Genomic DNA, 16,065 nt, shown 5'->3' on the forward strand with positions numbered 1-16,065 from the left:
AGCTTAGTTCTTGCTGTAACACCCCAGTCTCAAACTAAAGTTTATCTTCACCAAACTACTCTCGAGCTCTTACTACTTGAGCCTTGATTCACTTCCACTATTAACTTCTGTGAACTCAGTCAGACATACCTGAAGTGCGAGGTACCGAACTGTTTATCACGTGTTGATAGTCATGTGAAACTTGGGCTTAACAATTAGTTTGAGACTTTCTCATTCTCTTTCTCAAGCCCAATTGTGCTGAGAAACTGAATGCCTCCTGCTCTTGATCCCTCCAATCTGAACTTCACCCATGAGTTCTTTGAACTCTTAGCATCTATTATAGGAATCTTGATCGGTCTTCTAGTGATCATACAGCTGTGCCGTAGATGCCAATCGATCGTAGCTTGGACAATCAGGCACTATCATGAATTCCAACATATTCGAACCATCCTCTGAAATGTCATGCCAGACCTCCTCCTCCATGACATCCCTGCCTCTGCCCGACAGTCTTTCCAACCTGCCAAAGGAACTGACCCAGAAAGTGTCCCTGAGAGCTTGGCTCAAGGGCATGCTAGGGAAGAAGAAGAGAAGCAGTACCAGCAGCACACATACCCCCTGTGACCCCTGACAGCAGTCGTCTGAAACCCTGACAACCCTTGGGCTGCAGGGTTTCAATGACCTAGACCCAACACCCCCATCCTGTCCCCCCAGCACAGTATCACAGCAACCAGGCCAGCAACCCCCATCTCTAGCACTGGTCTTGGGCACCATGCTAGAGACTCCCTGGATGCCCCATGAATGGCTCGAGGAACCAGTGGTTCCAGGGGCCACGGGTCCTGATATACCTCCTCTATACGATACAGCAGCATTAACAATGGGAATGATGATTACTGGCACGACGACAGCAATGAGTGCCACTGGTGGCGAGCTGCTGCCACCGAGGCCGACAGGATGGAGTGCCACCCAGTTGGTGGTGATACTAGCAGAACAGAAGGCGTATGAGCAGTACCAAGCAGAATGCGACCAGCCAGCCCCATCGTCCTGGGTCCCTCGAGAGAGAACCCAGTATGACGTGCCCAAAACCTTTCTGAGTACAGGCAGGACCAGGCATGTATCGACAACAAGATTACGAGGGAGAACACCCTCTTTGGGAGGTATCTCTGAGCATGAGCAGCAGAGGAGCGCAGGAGAGATGAGGGAGGTAGTAGGACCACAACCATCATTAAAACCACCACACCCGACTCGCCTTTCAGAGAACCTGCCACTCCCGCCAGTGAGTCTGACCCCTGGGCTGACTACCATGAGGAAGAGATCCAGCCCTATCTCAACAACAACCACCCATTATCTTATGGGACCGATACCATTGCAGAGATGGAGGATATCCCAGTCTGGGGAGATGGAATTCCAGCTGAGAGAGGCACCATCGGGGGAGACGATGAGAGTATCGACCTCACTGGCAACCTTAAGAGGTTCCTCGATGGAGCCTTCATGGCCCTTTTCCTCAACCCAAAGTTTTACAGAAACTTCCATCGGTATCACAGAGCAATGGTGCTGGGAGCAACAACAAGCATCGAGGAGCCGCCAGAGCAGCCCGAATGACAGTCTACTCCTCGCCCTGGACCCAGTGATGCTGGACCTAGCACATAGCCCCAGTCTGACCGAGCTGGAAGTTTACAACCTGCCCAGCAGTTCCCTCTCCGAGGATGAGGAGGGAACCGATATAGACGATGAGGCTGAGGAGGCCGACCTCCATTGGGAGAGCAGGGATCTGCTCTCTAGCTGGACAGAGAAATTCAGACCCATGACAGATGAAGAATTACGATGGGAAGCATGCAAGGTGAGGGAGGGGGAGTTCACTTGGTTGTATCAAGAGCAGGTAGCTGAGTTATGGAAGGACAATCTTTGATTAAGATTGTCCTTAGGACAAAGGTATACTTTCATGGACTTCCTTGAAAAAGAGGAGATTTTACAGTATGTGGCCACTGAGCAGGCCATTTTTAACTTTAATCAAAGATATTCACATTATCAGATGGGACCATTACTGCCATACAAGCCGAAATATGGTGGAAGAATGGCACCAAGAATGTGGATGCCGAGTGTAATGCCATCCAAAACAGCAGACATGGCACCTTCAATTCGAATGACATCTTCTCGATACTCGTTTGCCATGTCGGCCATCCACAGCATGGCATCTCAGCTTGCCAGGAGCCAACCACAGGCAGCCTGGCAACACCCTGGCTCGTAGAGGCTGCCTCCTTTTCTGTGGCCCTTCACTGGACAGCCGCCTCTAGACGAAGCTGAAGGCAGTGGGGATCCGGTACCCAAGCCACCTCCCCTAACAGAAGATGACCCTGAGGCACTTGCCCAGGGCTGAACTATCAGGAATGGGAGGATCGTTTGAAAGGAAGTCCCCAAGCTGGAAAGTCCCATTGCTGATGACAGATCCCTTTATTTATTCCCAGGGCCTCCAAAGGGGTGGGTGCAGCTGCCCCATGGTGGACTCCCAAACCCGATGCCCGCCCTCAATGCCGCTGCTCAAATCCTTCAGGTCAAACCAATTCTTTGTGCAGAACTCCACCTCTTTCGGGGGGCATCTGATGACATCAATCATTTCCTGGTCGACTGCGACCAATATTTCCAGGTGTTTGCCCCATATTTCCTCACCAACATGTACAAAGTAACGTTTGTCATCACTCACATGGCAGACAAGGCCAAAGTGTGGTGGGTTCTAATCGCCCCCACTTTCTGGTCTACTATCAGGGACCATCACTAATACCCTGCATGGCCAGTCTTCAAACAAATGATCAGAGACAAATTCACAGACCCCACAGTCCAGGAAGTCCACAAACAGAAGATGAAGGAATTCAAGATGGCCAGAAAGCTGGCCACAGATTACTTCGACAAGTTAGAATGACTCAGCACACTTGCTGGGGTTTGAGAAGATGTTGCCAACACTGGATGCATGGTCGAATACATGAAAATGGGACTACCATCCTATTACCTCATAACTATCTCCGATATCAGCAGGGATATTCTGGTCAGCTATGATGAATAGAAGAGCCGGATCATCACCATGTACAAGGAGCGACAACAGCAGAAGGCAGAAGCAACTACCCTGGCCTATGGCCATCAAAGCCAGGGACAGAGACAGGGATAGAGCCCAAAGCCCTCTACCTCTGGTATGACTACATCTGTCAGGCCTGGCGGCTTGACCTCAACTTCTTATGGAATGAAGCAAACCAGTATGGGCACGACATATACCAGAACAGGTCAGCCAATGGATGTAGATCACCTCAAGAAGGGGAGGAAGTGTTTCAATTGTGGCCAAAAAGGCCACATGGCACGAAACTGCCCTCAGAAGAAGAACAAGCACATGAGAGAAGAAATCCAGGCACAGATTGCTGAGTTGATGAAGGAAGATGAAGACCTCGGGCATGAAGATAAACCTGAGGAGGTAAAAGACGGGGCTGAGCAGTAGGCGATTCAACTGCCTTGGCCAAGGACAAGAGTAATGGGTCTCCTTCTGCTGGACAGATTGACATTTCTTCCTCTATAGTATTACCGCCTATGTCTAAATTATGCATGTATTTGAATATATCTGACCCTATTACTCAGAATCCAGAATTGCCTAAAAAACCGACTTCAACAACTCAAGCGCCAACAAAGGGCCAAAGAGGGGCAGAGAGCCCCAAAGGTGCGTTATCATCAACAAATCATCAAACTAAAAATATGAAACAGACTCAATCGCCTTTGGGCTGAACTGAGACAGAGGGCCTCATAATGTGGCTCAAACCATTTGATACCGAATGGACTTGGCGAGCCATCAAAGATGCCAAGGACAAAGCAGCAGCAAAAGCCATACTCAAAAATTAGATACACAAAACACAAGCCGAAGAAGTAATTGATGAGATGATCACCAGAATGAAAGCTGCAGAACAGTGTCAGGCCCTGGAATGGTTGGATGAATTACATGGACCACGAAAATTCATTCAATGCATCAAACTCCCAGGACATGACTTATTAACCAAGGCCTAGATCAAGACATTAACGTCCCGATTGACCCATGTGGTCACTGCCTTAATTGACAGTGGCTGCACAGGGAGTAGCATCAATCGAGCCTTTGTCGACAAAAACAAACTGCCCACTCAAGCAACAGCAGTGCCTATTCCCATCTACAATATGGACAGAACTAGAAACCAAGCCAGTTTGATCACTGAATATGTTGAGCTTAGGCTCACCATTGGTGATCATTCGGAATAGATTGACCTGGCAGTAACCGATCTAAGAACCAAGGAAATATTCCTTGGACATGATTGGCTAATATGACATAATCTGTTGATCAATTGGAAGACCAGACGCATCATCTTTGCCCAATGCCATTGCCAAAAAACCTCATTCAAACTACCAGATGCAGACCCTGAAGATCGGTGGGACAAGAAAATGGAAGACAGCAAAACAATCCTTGCCATTGACCCCCAAAGGGCCATTAACATTCAGGCCACATACCATGCTAATGACCTAGTGGCAAGGGCGAATGCAGAGAAGGAGGAGAAAACATTCAAAGAAATGGTACCTATGTGGGCCTGTGATTTTTGGGATTTGTTCGAAAAAGAAAGTTTCGATGAACTACCTGATACAAAACTCTGGGACCATGCTATCAAATTGATCCCTAACTCCAATGCTAACCTAGATTGCAAGTGTTATCCACTTAGCAATAATGAACAACAGGAACTGGACAAGTTTCTTGAAGAAAACTTGTCTAGTGGAAGAATCCGACCACCAAAGTCACCAATGGCCTCACCCTTCTTTTTCGTCAAAAAGAAAGACGGGAAACTACGACCAGTACAAGATTACCAAAAACTCAATGAGATGACAATCAAAAATCATTATCCACTTCCCTTGATTGCAGAGTTAATGGACAAACTCCGAGAGGCCAAATATTATACCAAATTGGATGTCTGATGGGGGTATAATAACATACGCATCAAAGAAGGCGACGAATGGAAGGCCACTTTTTGAACTAACCACGGTTTATTCAAACCAACAGTCATGTTCTTCGGACTAACCAACTCACTGGCCACCTTCCAGTGGATGATGAATGACATCTTCAAAGATCTCATTGCCACAGGAAAGATGACAATCTACTTGGATGACATCCTCATTATGACCAAAACCAAGAAGGAACACCAAAGGATAGTACAACAAGTACTATCCTTGATGAGGAAACATCAACTTTTCCTCAAAGCCGAGAAGTGTGAATTCGAGGTATTGGAAACAGAATACCTTGGAGTCATCATCAGTGAAGGAAGCATTTGAATGGACCCCATCAAGATAGCGGGAGTAACTGAATGGCTGGAACCAACCAAGAAAAAGGAACTACAATCCTTTTTAGGGTTTACCAACTTCTACCGATGGTTCATCTGGGACTACAGCAAAATAGTCCAACCAATGACGCAATTAACCAGAAATTCCCCATGGACTTGGGGAATTTCCCAATGGGAAGCATTCAATGACCTCAAATGCCGATTAGCTGAGGACATGATCCTGACTGTACCAAGCCAGGATGGAAGGTTCCAGGTGAAAGCTGACTCCAGCAAAGGCACGATTGAGGCCATACTGTCACAAGAACAAGATGGCAAATGGTGATCAGTCACCTTTATGTCAAAAGCACTCACTGTGACAGAGCACAACTATGAGATCTATGACAAAGAACTCCTCGCCATAATGCTTGCCCTTACCGAATGGTGGCATTATCTCATTGGAGCCAATCACATGTTCGAGATCTGGACAGATCATCAGAACCTTCGATACTTCTGACAACCCCAAAAGCTTAATTGCAGACAAGCCAGATGGGTCACAGAACTATCAGAATATGAGTATATGCTACACCACAAGGCCAGAGCAGCAAACAAGAAGGCTGACTTCCTCAGCCACAGGGTGGATCATAACCAAGGAGGAGATGACAACAAAGAGGTCATGCTACTATGACCAGAACACTTCCGAGCAATGATAATGCCGATGGAAGAAGAGATGCATGAATGCATCAAGAGTGCCACTCGGGATCCCAACAAGTGGGATCAAAGAATCGCCCCATCACTCAACTATGAACGCAGGCTAAAAAAGGAAGGGGGATTGATCCGTTATGATGAACGAATTTACATCCCAAGAGATCAGTGACTTCAGGGTGAGATCATTGCCACATGTCATGATCACACAACCGCCGGACACCCCAGAATCGCTAAAACAAAGGAATTGGTCTTAAGGGAATATTGGTGGTCAAAAATGGATCATGACATCATCTGATATGTCAAAGCTTGTGAAGTTTGCCAGCAAGGCAAAACTTCAACACAACCCAGAGCAGCCCCACTCCACTCAAATGAGGTCTCTTCATCACCATGGACTCACATTTCAGTAGATATGATAACTGGACTTTCCGAAAGTGACAGCTATGATGCTATTATCGTCATAGTCAATCACTTCTTGAAGATGATCATTCTGATCACCTGCTCTACAGAATTGACATCTAAGGGATGGGCAAAAATACTACGAGACGAGATTTATGCAAAATATGGCATGCCTCAAGTAGTGATTTTGGACAGAGGACTGCAATTTGTCTCAAAATTCTTGAATGATTTGTATCACCTCCTCAACAGCATATCACCTACAGATGGACAGCCAAACGGAATGGGCCAACCAGAAAATTGAAAAGTATTTATGACTTTTTATTGGTTACTGGCAAGACGACTGGATGGAATGGCTAGCATTAGCAGCATTCCAACACAACAACAGAATTCACACCACAACAGGTAAAACACCGTTCTTTGTAAATTACAGATGGAACCCACCAGTTGCACAAACAGGACAGCTCCACACAACAACATCCACTTCAATGGACTTTGCAATGACAATGACAAAGATCTATGAAGAAACAAAGACCGCCCTCGAAAAGGCTGCTTCAATGATGAAAAAGCAGTATGACAAGCACCGACGGGCAGCACATGAATATTCAACCAATGATAAAGTTTGGTTGGATACTACGAATCTTCATCTACCAAGGCCAAAACAAAAACTAGCAGACAAATGGACAGGCCCCTTCAAAGTCATCACCAAGATCGGCAAATCTGCATATAAACTGAAACTTCCAGCTACTTGGAGAATTCATGATGTTTTTAACGAAATATTGTTGACACCATACATAGCACCAGCCTTCCCAAACCAAGAATGACCACCTCCACCTCCACCAGAACTCATCGATGATGAAGAACACTATGAAGTCGATGAGATACTAAACCACAAAACCCGAAAAGTTAAAGTATGAGGGGGAGGCATGAAAACAACTGTTGACTATCTAGTCAGCTGGAAGGGCTATAGACCAGAATCAAACCAATGGGTCAATGAAAAATATATGAATGCGGACGATGCCATTCACAACTATGAACACAGAATCAACAAAGTGGATGACGAGAGGGTCATGTTTAATATTATATCTGCCAAACATGACAGGGCAACAAAAGGAAGGGAGATGATATCTAGTCAGATACACAGCAATCAACCTGCCAACAGCAGAGGCCATGTAGGAGAGGACAATGAAGATGACTCTGGAATGAATAAACCACCATGGTGGGGACATACAATGAAGAGCAATCTAGGATGCCTTTGACTCGTTTGAAGCCTGCAGACAAGGGGTCCAGTAGATCGGCCATCTCCTGAATGGCGGGGAGGACTTACCCTAACTAAACCATCAGGACGATGGTCTTAAGGAGGGGGTAATGTTACGATTTTTCCTATTTTCTTTTCTTTTTCCTCAAAAGTGATCCCTATCTTTGCTTAGTCAGGGCACTTAGGCCAGTGCTTAAGACTGTGGGAATGCTTAGCTCAGCAACCCAGTTGGTCACTCTCCTATCACGCTGCTGTGTGCTGTGAAGGGAGAGACAATACCCCTTTCATCTTCCACTTGCAGTGCAATGACAACAGCACAACAGCAAGACAACAGCTTTTGTGGAGAGCCTGGCAACAACAGAGAAACAGCTCTACAACAGACAATATCTTTTGTGAATAGTTATTAATAGCCAGATAACAGAACAGTATTTAAGTAGCTTAGTTCTTGCTGTAACACCCCAGTCTCAAACTAAAGTTTATCTTCACCAAACTACTCTCGAGCTCTTACTACTTGAGCCTTGATTCACTTCTGCTATTAACTTCTGTGAACTCAGTCAGACATACCTGAAGTGCGAGGTACCGAACTGTTTATCACGTGTTGATAGTCACATGAAACTTGGGCTTAACAGAGGTACTGAACTGTTTATCACGTGTTAATAGTCACATGGAGTTTGAGCTTAACAGCACAGCTCAGATTAAATCAAAATCTCTGACACACAATACATGACTCAAAGCTTAGCATTCTAAGCAGAAACCAATCACAAACACATCCACCAGTGCCAAAGAGCTCAGATCTCTATACACAAGCTTCCAAACTGATCATAGATCCACAAGATTCAAACCTATATGATCCAGAGACACAAAACACAATAAATGCCATTTGACAGACCTAAAGAGTTTGAACCTCTACCATCTGTAGTGCTGCACATCACAAACACCTTAAAAACTCAAAATAGTGCCCTTCAGACACTGCTCTTTTATTCTCAGGCTAGAGTGCAATCCAAAACCTCTTATCAAATCAAACTCAAGTCTCTCATGAGCTTCTATGCCTTGCTTAGTTCTCAGATCTCTCTTAATGATATTACTAATCAGTCTATTCTCTCATCTGAAGTTACAAACACAAACTCAGAGCTATAGTGCAAGGCTTTTTGTACCTAATACACTGCAACTGTAGGGGGTCAGAACTTATATTCTGCTCATACAATATGGTATTTAAATACTCTACTGAGGTACTTACTAATACAACTCTATTATAGTATCTTCAAAGCATGGGACTCTGTTCTAGATCCCACAGGTATTATTTGTGTGCATATTGCAGTTGTCATGCTTATTCTGTTTCAGATCAGGACTGTGCCTGCTGTTGTTAAGTCCAAGTGACATATGATCAAAACACATGATAAATGAACACTGTATTGAGTTTGTACAGTCATATTCAAGTTTATTATGTGTGTTTGTATAGCATAGTGTTTCAAGGCCTTTGCAAGTAGCTTAAGGTAAAATGGTAAAGAATGAACTTTAGCTCAAAGCTGAGTATCTACAGTAAGAGCTATGCTACTTATATACTGTTCATTGGCAAAGTAAAAATAGTCCTGCTAATTATGCATTTCTAAGCTACTGTGCTTCTTGCCCTGAAGCATTGTTACTGTCTACAAAAGAGTATTGTCCACTGTCAAGGATATTGCTGAGTGTTAAAGAACAATAGCTGACTCTGCCTATTATAGTGACTAAGCAGGTCCCACAGTGCTAAATGCTGATCTAAATGCCCTGACTAAGCAGAAATAGAGGTTATTCAAGAAAAGAAATAGAAAAAATCATAATAGCTGTTTTCTCACTAGCTGATATTGGCTAGCTGGTCTAGCCAGATCTGCTCACTTTTTTATTTCTCCAATGAAGCATTCTGACATCAGAGAACTGTTTCAAGCCTCTCAGAGTCATCTTTCATATCTGAAGTCAGCCACAATGACTATGCTCTCTTTTCCAATATTTAGACATTCTGTCTGACTCATAATATGTCCCACTTCTGGTCTAGCATGTATCAATTAATCCACCCAATGGATATGTATCATACCTCAGTATAATGCAGATTCCCTTGCAGTGTTATGCATATTAAGGCACTGTAAGTACATGCACAAGTCTCTGAGCATTATGCATGCTATTCACTCTTTGGTAGTATTTCTCTATTTACTACTTGTTGTTATTATTCTATTTTTCTGTTCAACATTCAGTTATTCAGATACCTTTCTTTGGGTCTCAGCTCTCTGTTCTAGAGCATATCCCATCAGTATATCAATAGATATGCATTTTTGATCAATGTGATCAGAATTGCTGATCATATTTTGATTATACTCTTTTTATTTTTAGCATGTCTTCTTGTAATGATATTAGCACATTTAAAGCCAAGTGCTAGAACCTCACATGCAGTATAACCCCTCTGGTATTAGTCTATCACTAAGCCATGCACTCTGCTCATTGTAACTTCAGTTTAGCATTATAATGGCTATGTTTCTTTGTGCTCTAGCCCTATTTTCAGTTACATGCTTAGTGGACTGAAATATAATCCATGTATTCTCAAATTTCACAAATTTACATGCCTGAACATGGAGAGAGCATGTCACTGTGATCAAACAAAACTATAAGATATATGACAAGGAACTCCTAGCAATAATGCTTGCTCTGGCTGAGTGGTGGCATTACCTCATCAGCACATCCCAGACCTTTAAAATATGAATGGACCATCAGAATCTCTGATACTTCTGATTGCCATAGAAGCTCAACTGATGATAGGCACACTGAGTGATAGAGCTGTTGGAATACTAATACACACTACACCACAAGGCTGGGATGGCAAACAAGACAGACTTATTGAGTAGGTGTGCAGATCATAATCAGGAGGGAGAAGACAATAACAGAGTGATGTTGTTAAAATCCAAGCATTTCTGAGCAATGATAATGCCAATGGAGAAGAATACTCATGAACAGATCAAGAGTGCAATGAGAAACACAGGATTTTGTGATCAGCACATCACACCATTAATCAACCACATCCAAGGGATGACTAAGGTCAATAACCTCATCTACTATGACAACCACATTTATATTCCATGAGATTAACACCTCTAAGAGAAGATCATTGCTATACACTATAATCATATCACTGTGAGACATTCAGAGATTACAAAAACAAAAGAGCTAATTCTGTGAAACTATTGGTGGCTGAAAATAGGACAAGATATCAAGAAGTATGTTAAAGAATGCAAAACATGCCAGTGAACCAAGTTGATGATCTAAGTACAAGTCACACCACTCCACTCTAATGAAGTATTTACTAAGCTATAGACCCACATTTCTGTTGACATGATCACTGGACTATCAGACTGCAATAGCTATGATGCCATCATCATCATCTCTACTGCATGTTCAACAAAGTTAATCTCAGAAGGATGAGCCAAGATCCTTTAAGACAAGGTATATGCCAAACATAGAATACTGTAAGTCATCATTTCTGACTGAGGCCTACAATTCATCTCAAAATTCCTCAATAATCTCTACTATTTCCTGAATATCTGCAGCAATGTGTCTATGGCCTACCATCCTCAGACAAATAGCTAAACAGAATGGGTCAATCAAAAGCTCAAAAAGTGTCTGAGGATGTTTATTAACTATTGACAAGATGACTGGATAGAATGGCTTGCCTTGGCAGCATTTCAATATAACAACCAGATTCACTCTATAACAGGTAAGACACCATTCTTCATGAATCATAATAGACACCCTTGCATAGCTATATCTGAACAATACTATATTACAACCCTGGCATCCTCTGACTTTGCAACTCTAATGATGTCAATTCACAATGAGATATACACAGCACTCAAAAAGGCTGCCACCATCATGAAAGTGCAATATAATAAACACTAATGTCTGATACATAAATGTGCTATTAATAATAAAGTTTAGTTGAATACAACCAACCTCCATCTCTTCTGTCCCAAATGAAAACTCACTGGCAAGTGCACTGGTCTATTTACAATTCTTGCTAAAGTAGGCTCTTCTGCCTACCATCTCCATCTTCTCAATGTCTGACACATACATTCTGTTTTTAATAAATCACTGATATCTCCATACATTGCCTCTATTTTCCTTAACCAAGAACAACTACTCTCTCTGAAACCCATTTTAGTTAAGGATGAAGAACACTACAAAGTCAATCAAATTCTATATTACAGAACCCACAAAGTTCATGCTTCTAGAGGAAAGATCTCAAATGATGGTCAATTATCTTATCAGCTGGAAGGGATATGGCCCAGAGTCTGACCAGTAGATCAATGAATGCTATATCAATGCCAACAATGCTATCTATAACTATCAACTCTTCTTAGAATAAACCATCAGGATGATGATCTTAAGAAGAGTGTAATATTATAATTTTTTTCTATTTTTCTTTACTTTTTACTCCTATTTTTTATCTTATCAGAGCACCTATCTAATCTTGAGTGCATAGTTTGAGACATGAGATGATTATGCAATACAATAGGTAATCCACATCATTATTCTGCAGACAGCAATGAATAGCTCAACAAGAGACAGTATCTCATTGTTTGAGCTCCAATGACCAGAGACAATGTGGACTATAGCACAGAAACATACAATTAATAATACTATATTTATCCACAAATGAAACAGTATATAAGTAGCATAGCTCTTACTGTAGATACCCAGCTTTGAGCTAAAGTTTATTTTATACTATCTTTTTTCAAGCCTGACTGTTCTTGGTCTTAGAGTATTATGCCTACTTGATATATATAGTGAACTCTGATATGACTGTACAAACTTGATACAGTGTCAGTTTATCACATGTTTAGGTTACATGCACTTTAGATTTAATAAGGATACAGATGGTGCTGATGCTAATAGCATAGATAGAAGAGTTGCTAATGCCTTTGACCATTCTAGAAGATATGTCAGTCAGGGTAAGAAAGTCACTATGCTCAGAGGTGAGATGAGTGGTTGTGCTATTATCAAGGAAGTAAGAGAATTCTTTTAATGATATGATAGTCTGTTTCTGCTGATTCAATGGTACAGCTATGATTGATGCAATATCTACATTCTGATGATTGTTGTTTCAGTTGATAAAGGTCAAGGTATTGCCATGCTGGTGGTGAGTACTCCATATCAATAGGAATACTAGAGATAGCTGGCTTCAGTGGGAAGAATACTGCTCAAAATACATCACTCTTTTCAGAGTTCTCATAAACTTATCATATCCTATCTCTCTCCTCTTTGACTATGAGGTCTGGCACTTATAATCTATCTCTATCTGTCATAGGCTGTGATATGAAGCTGTATATTTCTCATATGATGTTTTCACTCATGTTCTCCAACCATTTCATCCAACATTTTGTTTTAAAGCTATCTATCACATCAGCATATGTTTTTTATGCTTGTTGCCTTTCTCTGCATACCAGATGACCTGTAAACTTTTTGTACTAGTGTGCCTTTTTCTATATCTTCTAAAGCTGTTTGTAAAAGGTCATTAATTCATCTGTCCATCAGCATTTTATATATAGGCTGAGTTTGGTCTATAGTATATATAGTTCTTTGACATTCTGTACTGCTTGGTCTATATCATTTAGTGCCTTGTACATTTGTGCTGTCATTATGATTTTACAGAGAGATGGTAGAGCATTTAACTTCTCTCTCAGCTTAATATAGAATTTTAGCTATTCTATCTTTTAAAAGTTCTATCATAGCTCAAAACTGTTTTGTGAGAGAGAGATGTCAATAATGGAGAGAATAGGAAAGTGATCTGTATATAATAGTTATGTAGCATAGTTGACTATGCATTTGGTAAATGCTGGCAGGAACTTGTCAGAGCAGAACATATTGTTGACTCATATGTAGTTTCTGGTAGAGAAGGCTTGTAATGTAGGCACTAGTGCTGGTAGTGGCATCTTGAGATAGTGGCATCCTATTAATTGCAATAAGCATTCTGCATACTCTAAGGCTTGATCTGTGAAGAAATGAGAGTTGCATAGCTCATCTCATAATAGATGATGTGCATTGAAGTCTCCAGCACAGATGAAGTGATATGATAGACCTTATCTATCATGTTATCTGGCTGTATATTCTCTGAATAATTTGTCAATAGTTTTTCAAACTGATACTTATCTGCCATCACTATATACATTGACAATGATTATAGATTCTGCTGGTGTCTGCAAGTCAATGGCTACAGCATCTTAGCTGCTCATTAGTATGGTGGACCAAGAGTTAGCAGAGATAGCTCAGTTAATAAGCATGATTGCCCTCATCTGTGAGAGGTCCTGATTGTGTCTCATCAGGTATATGGTTATCCACCCTTGTGTTGCTCTAGATTTTCCTTATTTGCTGATATATGATTCTTGTATGAATATCATGTTATTGTCCTGATGAATCTGGTATAAGAGGCATGAGTGTGCTGTAAGAGATTTGTTAGCATTGAGTTGATATAGTCTGAGTGGTCTGTAGTCTGCATTGTTAGTATTTTCAGTGTTCAGCATATGTCTACTAGTAGTGTATAAGCATGTCATTCTTTATAGGTGTTTGTAGCTCCTTTTTGAGGGATCTCTCCATCTTTTTCTGGTCTGTTCTTTTTGTTAATGATGCTGCATTTGTCAACCTAGCCCATGGTTGACTTAATATAAAGTATTGTCTAAGCAATGGTTGCTGGTATTTGTTAGTCAATCTAAATGAGATAGTATTAGGATTTATATGATGATTCTTGTTTTGTTTTATGCTCTCAGCATCTCAATGATTTTATGTTTGGTGGAATGATATATTAAAGCTGCTGTGTGATGTCATTGTAGCATTGTTTTGTGAGCTCATTGCTTGTCCTATCTCTTTGTTCACTGGCTTCTGTGAACATTCAGTCTCTGCTTGATTTTGAATATCATTGGATACCCATATTGTGGAATTCTCAGTAATAAAGTATTTGTACTTCACTTCAGAATAACAGCTGTAGATAGTGTCAGTGGCTCTGATGAATGAGAGGCATGAATTCTGATCTACAGCCTCATGGCCTGATGTCTTGCAGTTTACACAGTGAAATTTCTTCTGATTGGTGACCATACATTTCTTGGTCACATAGCTCTCTGCACATCATTCACATTTCATAGAGTTAGTGCAGTTTTTCACATCATGGTTCTGAGATAGATCAGAGCAGTTGATATATTGAGATGCATCTAGTAGCTCCTTGCTTGCATGGAGCTCTTGTCCTTTGATGATAATGCCATATTGTATTATCTTGTTTGCCTGAATTCTAGAGTCAAAACCCATAATTAGATGAACTTCTCTCTGTCTTTTGTGATGAAACTCCTAGTCCCAATGCATAGCCTACTGCTTTCCTCTATATCTCTCCATGTTTCTGTGTTCTTTACATCAATTGTGGTTAGTACAAAAGAGACTATTATATTGTTCAGCTGTAGGCTTACAACAGTGTCTTCCCCTGTTGCCTGGTTTACCAGATTTTCTGCCTCTGGCTTATGAAGCCATGCTGCTGCTTTATCCAAGTTGAAGACATACATTACCTCTCCACTTGCAAGTTTCCATGATCCTACAACTTTGTGTTCATCTGAGATATCAGTTAGATTGCCATCAATTGTAGTCACTGCCAAGAATAGAGCTTTGTTGATATCAGCAACCAGATCCTTCTCAGTGGCATTGGCCATTGCTGACATTGTAGTTTCTGTTGTTAGTTTTATGATAACATATTGGTCTGCAAATGGGCTAGATCTTATAACTATTTCAGCATACAACATCATGTGCAACTGGAGGTTGAGTATGAGCAGTGATAGATGAGTTGCTTCAGTTTGAATGTCAGTGACTGCTGCATGTGTTATGATTTTTCCTATTTTCTTTTCTTTTTCCTCGGAAATGACCCCTATCTTTGCTTAGTCAGGGCACTTAGGCCAGCGCTTAGGACTGTGGGAAAGCTTGGTCAGCAACCCAGTTGGTCATTGTCTTATTGAACAGCTGTGTGCTGTGAAGGGAGAGACAATATCCTTTTTGTCCTCCAACTGCGGTGCAGCAGTAACAGCACACAGCAGAACAATAGTTTTTGTGGAGAGGCTGGCAATGGCAGGGGAAACAGCACAACAGCAAGACAACAAGCTTTTGTGAACCTGTTATGCGCATGCTGCCAGCCTCCGTGTCACCTCAACCAACCATGAATTCTATCATGCTACCCACCGGACTCTGGCCGCTTCCCATTACCTACTAATTTCATTTCACCATTATCATTTCACATCTGTATTTCACATTGTAATACCTAGACCCCAAACTCAGTAGCAAATATTCACACCAGAACCCAATGGAACCCAACTCGGAATTAGCTACCATTAGTATATAAAGCCATGTATATCACCATAACTACTCAGTTCAAATATCAAC

The sequence above is a fragment of the Guyanagaster necrorhizus genome, assembly GCF_019112545.1.
Source record: "Guyanagaster necrorhizus MCA 3950 unplaced genomic scaffold BT62scaffold_28, whole genome shotgun sequence".
Classification (NCBI taxonomy): Eukaryota; Fungi; Basidiomycota; class Agaricomycetes; order Agaricales; family Physalacriaceae; genus Guyanagaster; species Guyanagaster necrorhizus.